We start from the raw sequence: 15,988 nt of genomic DNA on the forward strand, positions 1-15,988 counted from the left end.
GACGAGCCAGCTCTTTAGCAGTTGCACAGCAACATCGGCACACTTAACCAAAGGGCTATTTTATTCCCCATTTTTTTCTCTCTCTCATTGCTTAATTGGATATATTTTATCTAATCGAAACTAATCTAATGTAATTATTTTGAATGTAATTACAGGCTTTTAATTCCAGCTGCTGGAAAAACATACAGACATTTGTGCACACACAGAGTCATGAATATGCACACATGCACTTATACTTGCAGACACGTGTGCATACACATATACTGACACTCACACACACACACATACATACATACATACATACATACATGCATGTGTGGACCTGCTCTGTGCCAATTGTAGAGTCATGGTGTGTTTGTCATGCTAAAGGCTCCCTTTGGAATCAGTAATTCTCTGCTCCCTGCCTCATTAGCCATGGAGAGAGTGGTGTAACAGGTTGGAAAGGGTTCTCCAGCTACTCCTTATTCAACATGCAAATGAAAACACCATTTCCTCCTGAACAAATTAACAGGCTTTTCAAAAGATAAATTGCCCCAGCTGTATTGTAATTTTGACTAAACAATCCAACATATTTCCACAGATCCCCCCAGGGGCAGTGTTGCTGATGAATGCAAATGAATTTCTAATATCTGAGAGTGTGAAGGTATAAGTATGAGATTCTTTATGCTGTGCCAGCCCAAACAGTAAGCATGAGTTGTTTTACTATGCAGAGATTTAGGAGGTGAACAAGGTTTTGGACCATGAATAAAGAAGTGGAATTAACTGAGGCTGGTTTGATGTTTTTTGAGGTGTTATTCAGACATGATGCAGTGCTTCACGTAGAGCTGATTGTGATCCTTGACACAGTTCAGATTTGCAGGTCGTGTGCCTTGGCTGTTTGTTATTGGCCCATTGTTTGCTGAAATATCAGCAGGAGAAAAGGTTGGAATAAAGATGTTCTCCTCAGTGTATTACACTTATCTTGACTGCACTCCTCTGTGATTCAGTTCTTGGTAAAGGTCACTCAAGATAGGTATGTCTCTTTTCCATTTCCATTTCTGTACTTATCTGTACTTTTTTATTGTATTTTATCTGCCGCTCTGTCTTGGTTTGCACTCTCCTCCTTGTGTTGTTTAACCTTTCTCTCTCAGTACGTGCACTCTCCTTTTCTGTCATACTTATGCTCTCCCTGAGCTCGACATGCTCCTCCCCTGTGTGCACAAGTAATGGAAAAAATCTTGTTTTTATATTTAAATTTCATGAAGACTCTGGTACCAAATTAGATGTCCAATCTGTCTCAATGTAGTTCAGTCTCTTTACCCTCTTCTGCCCTTATTTTCCCAGCTCCCTCTTTCCTTTCGCTCAGTTGGCCCATTCACCAGTGTTTACTTTGAAAGCACAGACTTTCCTCATCTACTCATTAATAAGTAATTAGTGATTTGCAGCCCGGGGAGACTGCTCACTATGTAGATCCTGCTCTCTGTTGGACCCTGCCACCACAAAGCAATCACCAGTTGCCTGCAGCTAGTTATTTGAATCCTTGTATTTTCTACCATAATGATTTTCCATCACGTTTCCTCTCTTGAATCTGTGTCTAAATTGATGAATTTATTGGACAGCACAGAATGTATTGCTCTGCCACTTTCCCGTTGCCTGTTTTCATGTTTTTCTGCACTAGCTCTGTCCATCTGCCTTTGGAAAGGCTGCATGTCCCAGAGGGATTTTTGTGATCCCACTGCTTGGCAGAGGGTCATACGAATGCGCCATACCATTCAGAGTGACACATGCCTCCAAGACTTGGAGTATGGACAGAGTCAGAGGTCGGCTTGGTTTTTTCTCTCTGGTTGCTTTGAACTTGTGAGAGTCTTTCAGGCTTCTTATAAGGGCAGCAGAGAGAATGAAGGAAGCGGCAGTGGGTCTTCCCAAGAGAATGGTGCTCCATATCTGGACTGGTGTTAGGATTACTGAAGTACGTGTGGTAGGTAGTGATGTGTAGCTATCCCTCCAAGACAATTTGACATGTATCTACTTTGTATGGTCCACAATTTAAAACAAAAACATAACACATCATATGTTTGATACACTGCAGATTATTTAGTCTGTGGTTGTGTATCAATTTAGCCATATTTCTAATTCTTGTATCTGTTCTCTGATCAATTTATTTTTAACCTCTACTTTTAACTCTACCTTATGATTGTATAGTACTTTAAGTCTACAAATAAGTGTTAAAAAATAAATGAATATGAATATTATATATCCATAGCTGGTAAAAAAAAAATGTAGAAAGGCCACAGAGTTATACCGTTATAGAATTGAGTTAGTGTATTCCTGCAAAAATGTGTTTGTCTTATCACAGATTTCTCAAAATATGTCAGCTTTGAATGTTTATAAGTGTATAACTCTGATTTCAAATGAAGAGAAGCTATAAAATAACCTAATATTGGAAAACTGGCTTTATGCTTGGCATCAAGAAGTGTCAGTTTCTGTCCATATTCTCCTTCATGGAGCTATCCAAAAACAAATGAGTTACTGTGGCAAGTAGTATCTAAACTCTATCAGAACCAAATTCCACTGTCAAAATAAACCATAAAAGATGAGGGCATTTTAGTTGTTGGCATTGAGGTGAGGCTTCCTTCACTTTATTGCATATTGTCAAAACAAGAGGATGCCCAACCATTGACCTAAATAGTGAAAGGAAGGTTATTTTGAAGGGCTCCAATTAAAACTGGAATCAGTTTGTGTCGTCAGTCTAAACACAGTCTATGCTTCTGTACTGACAATGTGAAAGATACATTAAATATATGCTTGTGATATGCAGGTGATTTCAAACTTTGAAAAGGTATCAATAAAATATTAAAATGAATTGCCCTGTTCAAATTCAGGTGGAAATCTATTGAAGGTTGTTAAATGAATATTTCAGTCCGCTGTCTTTTAGGTCTCATTAGACCTGCTGCATTTTGAATCAGCGGCAAGTGTGAAAAAGCTTTGTGGCTGAGACAAGAGGAGAAAAAGACCAAAAATCATTGACTCATAGACATGTTTCTCAGATGCAAGAAGAAAGTCTGAACAACATGTTTTTACTTGAGTCATGTAATTTAAACCAGACTACAAAGTCTCCAGTTTCTCAAAGATTTTAAACCTCTTTTATATTAGTTGTGATGTTCTCAGTTTTCAAGAATTTTCAACATTACTGTTTGAAGCCAAAATGCAGCGGTTGGCCCGTCAGATAACTGCACATGCTGGCACTCGAAAGCCAAATAAAACAATTGTTCTACAGGAAAATATATTAAAAACAAAAAGCAAGTGAAGACAGAAGTGAACCTTAAAGTTGGGACTTTTGTTCTCAAAACAGTATCAAAGACTTACTACAGGAGATACTGTGTATTTCTGCAAACCATTACACATTAAACTGAAGAAAAACTGACAGATACCCCCTATTATTTCTTTTTTTAAATTCATGTATGGACAGTCAGTGATCATTTGTAGATAAATCGAGACCCTGCTAATGTGCTTAACACTCAATCGACAAGACTTCCACTAATAATGAATGGTTGCTCTTAAATTTGAATTCAGACTACCATTACGAATAGATGGTGGTGTATGTTGTTCAAACTGAAAATCGCTCTGGGACAGACTTATGATGTTGGGCTATAAAAATAAACTTTACTTGACATGACAGCCCGTTATGTTCTAAATGTCCTGTTCAACTAATGATCAGACATCAGCCTTGACATCTAAAACCCAAACAATCTGGACTGCAGTTGAGAATTTTCCTATAGTTTTGTTAAAATCAAATGGGACATTGCTCTCTACATTAAGACCTGCACTCAACATTAGAATAGAAATTACATTTGATCATAAATCTACTGGAGTACCAATTTAATGTCCCTACCATGAACGAGAGGAGATTGTCATGAGGGATTACTTGTATAATATTGTTGTTAACATCTTCAGACAATATTTCTACACCAACTTTCTGCAACACTGGTAACTCCACCCTGTAAAATATCTGACTGTGAGTTTACAGTAAAGTACTGGCTACTAGTTGCATTAATTTCACAGTAAGTTACTGTGACATTTTAACAATAACTTATTGTAAAATGACAGTTGTATACTGTGACTTCACAGTCTGCTGCAATATCATCAACCTACAGAGCTGGAGCTGCAGTTCCAGATCCACAGTTTTAGATGTCTGCATGCGCAGAGAACCAGGAGAACCCCAACAGCTCTAGACACAACACTTATCTACCAGCTTTTAGAGATTGCTAAACTATATCAAGTCTGCCAACATTATTAAAATAATAGTCCACTTTTCTAGTCTTTTATTAAATACATTTTTATTTATATTGTATTCAATGAAGGTTTTTTAATCAATATAAACGTTTATTAATCTAAAACAGCTGTATGCCTACACACGCACACACACAGATGACAGATACACTATTTTTGTTTTGTTTTAGATGATGTTAATAAGAGCTAGTTGATGTTCAGTCTCCTTCAGTTAGTGGCAGAGGGTCACAGGACTCATGAACTTCATAAGCATGTATTAGTTCAGTTTAAATAAGTTGATTGGTTTGAGTGTGGATTAGGAAATGCACATGTGAGTTGTAACAATTATTTTGCATTCAGTGTTTGTTTATGGCTATGCATGTTTATTGATGGATTAATTAAAGCCATAAACCAATATTACATGTAAGGGTACTTTATTAGTTTTTTCAGTGACACCCCCTGCATAGATAGATAGATAGATAGATAGAAAGTCAACATTCTCATAAGCCTCTTAGTGGACACTACAGTTGAATAGCTGCTGCAAATACACTATACCTAACAACAGACATCTGATGTACGTAAGCAAGAACTTACACTGATTTTTGTCAGTGCTCATTTGCATAGCTGTGTTTGCCCTATAACACATCTTTGAATAAGGTCTATTGATTAAGAATTATACAAAATTGCCACCAAATAAACACATTAGAACAAGTGAAATGGGCCATTAAGGCCAACACTTCCTGTGGGGAAAAAACTGGCTTAATTTGATAGTGCAGTTAGAGGCTGTCCTCCCAAGAAAAACAACCCTATAGGTTGTAAATTCAGTCGCCAAAAATGTCCTATAGTTACGTTTGAATGACAAACGCCATCTAACAGCTGTAGTAATTATGACCCAGAGAAGTGACGCAGTTCAGACGACGTCTATATAAGGTGACTTCCTTATAAAGACAAGGCGGGTTGGGTGGATGGCTAGATAGTTAGATGTCAGAAAGTGGCAAAAAGTGGACTTTGCTGCAGGAGGCCACTATTTGCTTCCTGTTTCAACTGTTGTTCACTTCCTGTTTCCAACTGCTAGTTGGGACATTAAAAAAAAACAAAAAAAAACCCATAACATGGTGTTTACTATTGCCATGATGACGAAGGCAGCAACCATGTTTCAAGTGAACATTTTAATGCAAACCATGATCTTTCCCTAAATCTAACCAATTGGTTTTTGTGCCTAAACCTAACCAGACCTTAATCATACCATTGTCACATCATAAAACATAATTATTTTTTTAACAGTGATTTGTAACGGTTTTGGAAACTGGCATATTATGCTCCTGTTTTTTAAAGCAGCATATTAAGCTCCAGTGGGTCGTTCTGGAGTGCAGGCACAAACGATTTATGTGGTTGTTTAATGTGGAGGACTTGTTGTGTAATCAAGAGGTGTGCAATTCATCTTCCAGCACAGTTTGGTTCATCCATAATAGACATTTTCCCAACAGTTAAGCAGGTAAGTATAAAGGCAGTTATTATATTAGAATCTTATTTCTTTTAAAGAAATTGTTGATTAATTAAAAGCATTCTTACTCACACTGAATTTGAAAAAGAAAATGTATGTTACGTTCCAGGATGACTATTATGATGCCCTTCTAAATGGTCCTCTACATTGTCTTTCCTTGCTGATTTCAATTGGGTTTCATTGCAGAAAGGACAATGGGCCTCATTCACTAATATGTGCGTAGAAATGTTCTTACTTTGTGCACAAAATAAGTGCACATGCAAAATTACCTTAGGATTCATGACATGTGCACACTGGCCAATTTTGTTCTTACCACCGTGCATTTGTTAGTGAGTCAGAATCATTCTAAATTGACAGGCGTGTGCCCACTATTTGCAATCAGTATACTGACACGCCCCCATTTCTCACTATAAGGAAATACATTTGCCTCAGGGTGTATCATGGAGAAAGCAGTGAAGTTGTTGTGAGCAAGAAGCATGGCCCCTAAACCAATAAAATAAAAGAATTTCATTACTGAATAAATTGAAATAATAGTGTCCGAGGTGGAAGCCAGAAAAGGCACACTTTTCCGAAGCATTTCCTCTGGAGTGGCAATGGTTTAAAAAGAAAAAAAGAGGCTTGGGCTGCAATAACCAAGGTGGTGAATGTTGAGATACAGACTGTGGCTCAGGTAAAAAAGGTTTGACAAGTTGATGCGAAAAAAGAATAACAGACAAGAGGAAAAAGAAAGAAACAGGTGGAGGACAAGGACCACCTGATCTGTCAGCTCATGAGTAGAGAGACTCACTGCAATTATTTGACAAACATCCATAAGTGGGGTACTTCCAATAAATGAGGGTGAAAGTGATGACATCCAACAAGGACTTTAACCCACAGATAATTTATTTCATAATTGTAAAATGATATTTGCAATTGTCTGTGTTTTTTGTAATTAACAAGTGCAATGCAATCAGAATAACATTAGCATTTTATTCAAATGAAAATAGCAATGCCAACAAAACTTCAAATTTGGATTGTAAGCCCAGATGATGCTGGAGTGGAGGATGACGTCCTGTTTCACTCCCAGCCACCAGCCACACAGTCCACTTCCCAAAACACGCCCCAGGAATCTCGTCAGCATACCCGTGTTCTGACCGAAGAGGTTGTCCACAAGACATTAATGAAACATTTAAACCATTATTGGATGTCCTCACTAATAAATAAGTGCATATTTTGATGTGATGTATGTTTCATTTGCTTCAAAAATTTATATGCTCCCGATACAGTACAGTACAGCACAGTAGCCTACATAGTTGCATCAGTAGCTTCAATTTCGGAACATGTTTAAGTGTTCAACATGGAAAAGCCAATTATTTTATAACAGTATGATTCAATTTGCCATTTTAAAATTAGGCATTTTAACTTACTATCATTAGAGCCATTGCATTAAGTCATGGCGACCCTGAACTGCAGCCCTGTTGGGAGGTCCCACATTTGGTTGTGCGTCATGTAGCTTGCAGTCTAGTTGCGGCTCTGTTCCAGGTGATCTGAACACATCCAACGGCCCTTGAGCGGCCCAAAGGTGCACTCTATTATGGCATGCATGCGGGCAGGGACATGGTTGTAGGGCACATCTTGAAGGGTTACGGGATTGGCAAATGGGGTCATTAGCCATGTTTTCAGGCCATATCCGTGGTCACCTAAACAATATAGAATAGTTTAGCATAAACAGAATAGAGTGTTCAGATTTAATAGCCTACATAAAAGATGCTCACCAACAAGCCATGTGCTTCTCACAGCTCCTGCCTCCAAACGCATTCCCACTCTGCTGTTGTGTAAAATGAAAGAGTCATGGGTACCTTCTGTCCAGTGGGCCACAACGTTGAGTATGTGGCAATCAGCATCACAGATTACCTGCATGTTGATGGAATGGTATTTTTTCTGGTTCATAAATTGGATGGAGTTGATAGATGGAGCTTTGATGCACACGTGGGTACAGTTTATTGCTCTAATATCATTTGGCAGTACAGCAATGCCATGGAACCCCCTCTTCACATTACTCTGATGTTGTTCATCATAAGGGAATTTGATATGGTCGGGCATTAGCCTTATGATGCCATTTAAAACCTTTGGGATGACATGGCTTAGAGAAGGTTGCGAAATCCCAGCCCGATCTGCTATTTCCTTCTGAAATTTCCCCGTAGCCAGAAAACCAATGGTTGACAGGACTTGAACCTGAGAAGGTATTTGGTGTGGAGAGATGTGTCTCATGACTCAGATGCCATTGCAGAGAATTGCATAGCTGCAGCAAAACTTGTCTTGGCAGTTGGAAACAGCTGATAAGCCATTCGTCACTCTCCTCAAACATGTTATGTTGATCTCTGGAGATGCACTCTCTCCTGAAGGCATGAGCTGCAATATCTTTCAGCAAGGCTAGGTTATGCCATCTTAACACTTGCTTGGAGGTAAATTGGAATCTTTTATATATCTTGAATGCCTAAGAGTCATCTTAGTGATCACACACTCCCCTAATGAAGCTTTAAGTTGTGTAGGTACTGCCAGTTGATCATTCAGGGTTCATTCAAGAAAACTGAATGAAAGAAAAGACAAAGAGGAAAGCTTTTAGTTTAATGTGCAGTTGTTGCTTGTTACTCCACAGCACATGCAATAGTATTATGTTTCTCAGAAAAACAATACAGTTAATTAAGAGTTAAGAGAGATATTTACTTCTAATCAGATGAAAGGATTAACCATGGTAACTACTAACTGGTTCAGGTTCTTTGACCAGCCAGCAGGAGTCACTAATGCAGTGATTTGTTCTGGCTTGACGTGGTTTTATGATTTTTTTTTTAAATTTCTATATTATTGTTTGTCAACAAATCTCATGTGCAGAGCTACACCAACTATGAACTCATCCTATTTGCAGGTATTATGCATGTATCCAAAGTCTGATATTTCATAATCCTCTGTGCTGTAGAGTTCCGTTCTCTCCAAAAACTATTAAAATAATGTCATGAGCCACACATTGTGCATGATGATTTTTAGTCTCTGGAGCCATTTCTAGCAAGTTACCATAGCCACAGTCTTCAGTGACGAAGGAACATGTCACCCAGTGCAACGGTGTGGCTCATTGACATGTTTTTAATAGTTTTTGGACAACAACAGAGGTCAGCGGCACAGAGGAATAAGATTAGATTAGATTTTGTATATACACACACAATACTTGTAAGTAGGATGGGTTCATTGTTGGTTTGGATCCAAACATGAGATTTTTTGACAATAAGAAAAATATAGAAAATCACAGGCTTATCCTTTAACTCTTCTTTTTTCACATAGAAAGTTTTGTGGTGATAATAACTCTGGTCTGAATGTCAGGATTGGGTGCCACCAATCACCCAACCACCCCTACTGTAAACCGTTGATAAAACTAGGCATAGTGAGAAACAAGAAAAAAGCAGTGGAAACATATGCTGGAATGTTGAAAGAACTAGCGGGCATTCAAGTCAATATTAATTTCAAGATTATTACCGACAGAAGTCTCTTCTGAGCTCCATGGACGCATTGGGCCCATAGAGTATGCGCAGTATGTTTTCATCTGGATATTTCTTTATAGTGGGAGGTACCTTTTTTGGCTTCATGCGCCACTGAGCAACTTTTGTAGGAATTAATGTGGCCCTGCCTCCAACACCGTATCCAGTTCTCTTTATACATCTCTGATCTGAACCACAGTCCCAATTTACAATGTCAATCCCAGAATGCTGTGCTATCAAGCTCAAATTCAAATTTCACAGTAATTTCCTGTGTATTGTCCACATTGATTTCAAAGTAAAATTCAGAATACAGTATTATATTGTGAAATATTACAGTTAAATCTTGTGAGATCCTGGAAATAATTTACAGTGCAGCTTCTGCAGTCTGAGTTTAAGATGATATGTGTAGGGCTCGTGGGGTTGACAAACATGGTGGGATTAGGTAGTGAGGCAGTCCTGGCAGAATAAACTCTGCTGGCTAACTGTGGGTTGGTGTCACTCTCTCTCCCAGACAATCACAAGCTTGGCCTTATAATTGCTTGTTTATCCTTGATGTTTCTCATAAGGATTTACTTTGATTAGTTTGATCCCACAGACTTGACAGCTGTAACACAAACTCAAAGTCATGCATATTTTAATGTGGACTTGAGGCAAAGAAATAAAGAAGGAGAGAGAGAGAAAGGCAAATGATGAAATTTTATGGTTGTCATACATCAGGAGCCTTTTTTTAAGAAACTGACAGTCATGAAAACAGAGAAAATGCACTAACTCATTCCAACTATAAAATTGCTTCACCCACACTGGGGTTAGAGAGGTGCACAAAGATTGAAACAGTCAAACAAACAAACAAGCCGTCAAAGAATGAGAGAGGGTGTAAAAAACAGGGAAGCAGCTAAAAATGATTTTGCTAGTTAATTCAAAGTAAAAACATTCGCTGTTCTGCCTTACGGTAACAAAATGTGCTTGAGTAATGAGTTACCTCATGTGAACTGTGCAACAACTTTTTGCTTCATTCACTAAATTTGAACCATTAAAAGTTGATCTCTGTGGAAAAGAGGGAAGGGAATTTTGGATAACTATGTGAAATAGATTTGGATAACGACAGGGATACATCTCTACCAATGTCAAGAAGCTATTAAAGTGTCCCTTTCCAATATTTTTAGTGATCTCAAACAATCTTATTATTTAATCTTAATTTATAAGGTGCTGGGGAATAGTTATAGGTTCACCAAAAAACTGCAATTCATCCTGTGGGGGACATGAATGTCTGCACACCAAATTTCATGTCAATCCATCCAATAGTTGTTGAAATATTTTGTTCAAATGTGAACTTGATGATGGCACCAGAGCTGAGCAAAGTCAGGGGATCACCAAAGTCATTGGGATACATAGTTGTGGAACCATGAATTTCTGCACAACATTTGGTGAGAATCCAATAAATAGTTGCTTAGTCTGGACCAAAGTACTGGATCAACAGACAGACCTATATTACCATCCCCACAGCCACACCGTTTGCATGTAAAAATCTGCACAATAGAGCTACGATGCTGCTGTTGCTACCACCCCTGCTACCAATGATAATATCAAATCTGAAATGGGACATGAGAGATGCCAAATTCCCATCTATTTTTATACATTACATTTTTCAGTGGCTATTTCACCTTGTCTACACCGGGTTGCATAGCAAAAGCATGTCAGCAACACAGAAGTAGCAGCTGCAATCCTGAGCTGCCAAAACAGAAATGTTTTTGCAGCACTCTCAGCCGAATAAAAAAACAAAAAAAACAATGTATGTACTCAAGTTAGAAGAAAATAGACAAAATGCATACAATGATGGTCTTTGTCACAGCTATTTGTTAGTGAACTGCAAGCTGTTATGCAGTCAGTGCATGTATTGATTAAAATTTGATCTGTCCTGTGTCTGTTCCAATTGAAAAGCTGTAGACAGCCAATTTAGCCTGCGCTCCTGCCTCCATTATAATTTTAGAGAAATCAACAGTGCCTCCATGTTGTGCAGTAACGGTGTCTTAAGTGTCACAGTATGTGAACTTTTCTATGCTTTTAGAGACCAACATACTGCCACATCCCGCATTTACTCAGCCAGTATAAGAGTTGAATTACTTCTTTCATGCAGCAGGACAAACCTTTTAAGAAATATTGCTAAGAGATACATATAGGCAGAAAAACATAACCTTCATTAATCTCTGTAGACAGAGCTAATAATAATAATGGCAAAATCCTCCTTTGCATTTAGAGTTTTTTCAATCTGCATTTTCAAATCACATATATTTTTATTCCTGCCATACAGGTTATGTGATCAGCAGTCCTTGAGCTTAAGGCATCTTGGTGTCTGAAGGAAACGTTCTAAAGTACAAATAAACACGCCCACACCTCCGCACACCTCTGCAGAACCCTGCGGGAAGGTGCCGCATTGCCGGATTTTGTGTGAATGCAGAGCTTCATCTTGTCCGCTGTGGCCTCTCTGCTCTGCGTGTGTGTCAGCCCCGCCCTCGGTCAAGCAGTAACACAAACCTGCAGCTCTTAATACATCCATGACACAGAGACAGAGAGCAGAGCAGAGCAGAGGAGAGGGATGGAGACAGCAATGTAATCTGGTCGCTATGCTATGAGTTCCGACCTCACACCCTGTGTGCTGTTATTGACTGGGGGCTTCACACCCACTGCCCAGAGGTTGACGCCCAGAAGTGTCCCAAACACAGCAAAATAATAAGAAAATAAGAAAATGCAGGCTGCGGGCAGAGTGTCTGCAGAGACATATACTGCCACACACTTCTAGTGGGTCATAAGTGATGATTGAGAGGGATTACTTTTCTATGAGTCTATGCATTTTTTTTTAGGTAAGTCCTACATAGTATACTTTTAAAATTCACCTTCTGCTCCTCCAAAAATAATGCTCTTTTATGTGTTTTACTTTCATTCCCAGAACAGGTTGCCTTCCCTTCACAGACACAGGCAGAAATACAGAGTTTGAGGCAGTGACAACAACAAAAAAAGCAGTGACAAAGACTTAGAGAGAGCAACAGAGAAAAACAAACTGACAAGCTGACAGAGTCTGGGCTTCTAGGGGAGAACCATTAGACTGATATAATATTCAGCATGCAGCTTGGAGCAGTGCCTTTGGCTGGGCTTTAAGTAGTGTAGTGTTGGTCAGTCTGGCTGTGGCTGGCTGGGAGGTCAGCCATTGATCTGCAGATATAAGCTGATACTTTGGAGCCAAGCCTTCATCATCCTGCGGGCATACAACCACTGTGGGTGGATAAGCCTTGATCTGCTCAGGGGTTTTCATGTGTGTGTGTGAGTCTATAGTGGGTTTATATAGAGAGAGATGCAGGTGATTGCATGTGTGTGTTCACGTACATCTACACATGTGACTGTGTTGTGTTTGTGTGAGTGATTCTTTTTTTGTTAGCTACAGCCCTGCTGGATACCCCTGCTGGGTAGAATGCAAGAAAGAAGAGAGGGAATGATTTTTTTCTTTTCTTTTCTTCTTTTCTTCTTCTTCTTAATGACAGGTTAAGAAAAAAGTAAATGTTGTATAATTGACTGTAAGTGGCCAGCACCCACTGGTAGGCACTTAGTGTTCGTAGGTACAAATTTAAATATCCCCTCCAGATATAAACATAAAAAATGCTTTTCTTTGATTAATAATTGTGTGTGATATGGTGTTTTAACAAAAAAATTAAATTTTCATGTTAAATACTCTTTCCTCATTGAAAAATCTGTTTCAATTCAATCGTTTAACTGCTGGACACAAAGGCCCCATTTACACCATGTAATCCGTATCTGTATACATTAGTGTATCTGGATAATGACATCGGATCTATGGGTCTTTGCATTTAAATCTGTATTAAAATGTGTTCTCAATTGTGCTTGCTTTGTGATCGGATCTTAATATGCAAATGAGCTAGGTGTAGCCGGCAGACATGTCAACAAACATGGCGTGTCACAGGTCAAGGAAACTACCGCCACACTGTCATTAATTTCTAAATCACTTTTTGCGAGGTTAGACTTCTAGCTACTGCTACTACTTCTAGCTTTTGCACGGTATACTTTAGCTGGCAAGAAGAGGCAGGGCTAGGTGACTTAATTTGCTGGGCCGATATTTTTCTTATAAATGTGATCACGTTGTACACATTGCATTTACATCTGTCTGAGATCCAATCACAATGCGAGCCTGTCCACTTCCAAATGTGGTCCGGCCGATGCGATCGCATTCCGATCAAAGGCATTCTGAGTGCATATGTTTTCTTATCCAGACAACATATCCAAATACAGATCACATTTTAATGCCAGCTGTAAATGGGGTAAAGATGTCTCCTACTTCATTGAAAAGTACACTTGCGTAAGTTACATACAGTACTGGACCATGATTGGCTTCTGAACTAGTTAAACTCATATTTCCACTGTACACAAAGAAATGTTCCTCCTTCAGCAGATGAATGTGTAAACTGCATTCTGGTATTAAACTCTGCACAAACATCATTCTGCATAGTGAAAGTCAAATAATCAAGTGAAGTAACAATACTTCATTTTTGATTGAAGGGGGACTTTAAAACATCTCCAAACTGACAAATTAAACAAATGTTAAATTAAATGACATCTAAATGACAACTGGAGCAACATGAGAATAAACCTCATGAGATAACATTCATAAATTATTGGTGATTAACTGGCCGGGTGAACTTAAATTTACCGCAGTTGATGGATTATTTTTTTGATGGGAACTGATAGTAAATAGTCTGGAATCTGGGACATTTTGATTTGAATTTAGGGGGCTGTAATTTGAAAGACTGGAAGTGTCAGTCCTCTTGAGTGATGTGACGTTAACGTCTTGTGTATTTTGAAAGTGACGTCAAATTTCTGCCTCTCAGTGCCCTTCAACTCAATGACTCAGCTGTGTAGCTGCTGCCTTTTTCAATGTGTTTTAGTGACTTGAGAGAAGCGGCCCTATCATTAATTTATTTAACCCACATTCAAAATGTTTAGTTGATTAGACAATGATATTAAATAGTCAGTGCAGCTGCAGAAATTGGCTGCTTTAACAGAAACATATAAGACAAAACAACACTGCAGTGAGTCAAATGACTAAATCAATGTGTAAAAATTTAAAAAGGCATTTACTGTGTGATGAACTAAAGCACTTGTATCAGTTTTGTCCCTTTAATGCAAACAGGATGTACAGTATGAGTGTCAGTGCCAACTTTCATTTGTCAGGAGTGAGAACTTGTTCCGTGCAACAGAGGGCTTTTTCCTTCCCATTTCTATTATAGGCTAATACAGGGTATAATTTTTGACTGAAACACTCATTATGCACAGAAGTTGATGCAACAATCCCTTTGTGCTAAAAGATTAAAGATTGTTGGTCAAGTTGGGAACTAATTCAACAACTTTGAGATTTCTTAGAATCATACTGGTTCCTTGTGAATTGGATATGATCACTACTGTATATGCCAGTGGCGGCTGGTGACTCAAAAAATTGGGAAGGACAGGAGGAAAACCAACATGGAATCTTACAACAAACCGTATCAAACTATATCATTGTCCCACCTGATGAAATTGGAGGGGTGGGGGGCAATGTTATATGCCAATAGAACAATTTGCTTGAGTGGTGAAAAGGCTACTTCTTTAAATACATTTAGCATATACATATTGTCTCTAAACAAATAAGTGCACATTTTAGCCATGGAGTGGATTAAAATGTGTCATTTTACCAACAAAGTGAAATTCAAATTTATAGTACTGTTCTATTGTGACAACAAATCTATGTTCTCATCAAAAACAGACAATATATCACATGATTTACATGTGTTTCCTATATATTTTTAAAGCTTATAATGTGATACAGGTTCAGATCAGTACTGAATACAAGAAAGATTGAACACTAAAAACATTCACAGATATAAAAGTGTAGGTTCACATCAGAAAGTATTAATGCATGTATCAAATACATGACTTACACACTCTTATCTATGTGCACGACATACAAAATATAATCTACAAAGCTGACATGTTAACACTAGGGGTGTTAACATGAACACAAAAGTCACGGTATGGATTGTATCACGGATTTGAGTCACGGATCAGATCATTATGAGGATCAGCGAAAAACAGGGGGAGATAAATAAAACTTTGTTTTCCATTTATTCTGTAAAACACTTACAGCCAGAAACAGCAAGGAACTTTTGCCCATGGTCTTAAATGAAAACAACATTTAAGATGTCCAATGTTTAAATAAAATAAAATAAAATAAAATATATAAAATATGCAATGATCAGTTATTGCAATATGAGGCATGATACCTTCCTCTTTTAAACAGTGAATGAAACAGCCTCTGTCCACATCATCAAAACTTGATGATAACAAACATTCACCACTAACGCCAGTTAGCAGCTAGATAGCTAATTAGCTGCTCAGCTGCAGCACATTAAACAGCAAGTATACATAACTCAAATGTCACATCGGACCCGTTAGATGCTGGTTTGATCGTTGCTCTTCAAAATCCCTGTTAGCGACACGCTGTCTGCCTGTGACTTGTACTTAGAGCAGTTTGTTTACTTTGTCTTAAATGAGACATTAAATTTTGCAATTCATCCACAGTTCATATGCCTGCAGAACTGTGGGGGGTGATCCGTACGGATCATGGATCAACTACGATCTGATACACCACTAGTTAACACTTGTTATTCTAGTTACTTTAAGCTTATTA

At 38.3% G+C, this 15,988-nt stretch overlaps 1 protein-coding gene and 1 long non-coding RNA gene across 4 annotated transcripts in view; one reads left to right on the forward strand and one right to left on the reverse strand.

The window, feature by feature from the left end:
- LOC121885534 (transmembrane protein 132C-like) overlaps window positions 1–15,988 on the forward strand; it is a 177,871-nt gene that overhangs the window by 66,102 nt on the left and 95,781 nt on the right. The gene's annotated exons all lie outside the window — the stretch shown is intronic.
- LOC121885535 lies at window positions 6,812–8,315 on the reverse strand. The gene is made up of 3 exons (XR_006092580.1): window positions 7,507–8,315; window positions 7,159–7,431; window positions 6,812–6,881 (listed from the first exon to the last, which is right to left on the reverse strand). It is a non-coding gene; the product is annotated as an uncharacterized LOC121885535 (long non-coding RNA).

The sequence above is a fragment of the Thunnus maccoyii genome, chromosome 19 (genome assembly GCF_910596095.1).
Source record: "Thunnus maccoyii chromosome 19, fThuMac1.1, whole genome shotgun sequence".
NCBI classification, from domain to species: Eukaryota; Metazoa; Chordata; class Actinopteri; order Scombriformes; family Scombridae; genus Thunnus; species Thunnus maccoyii.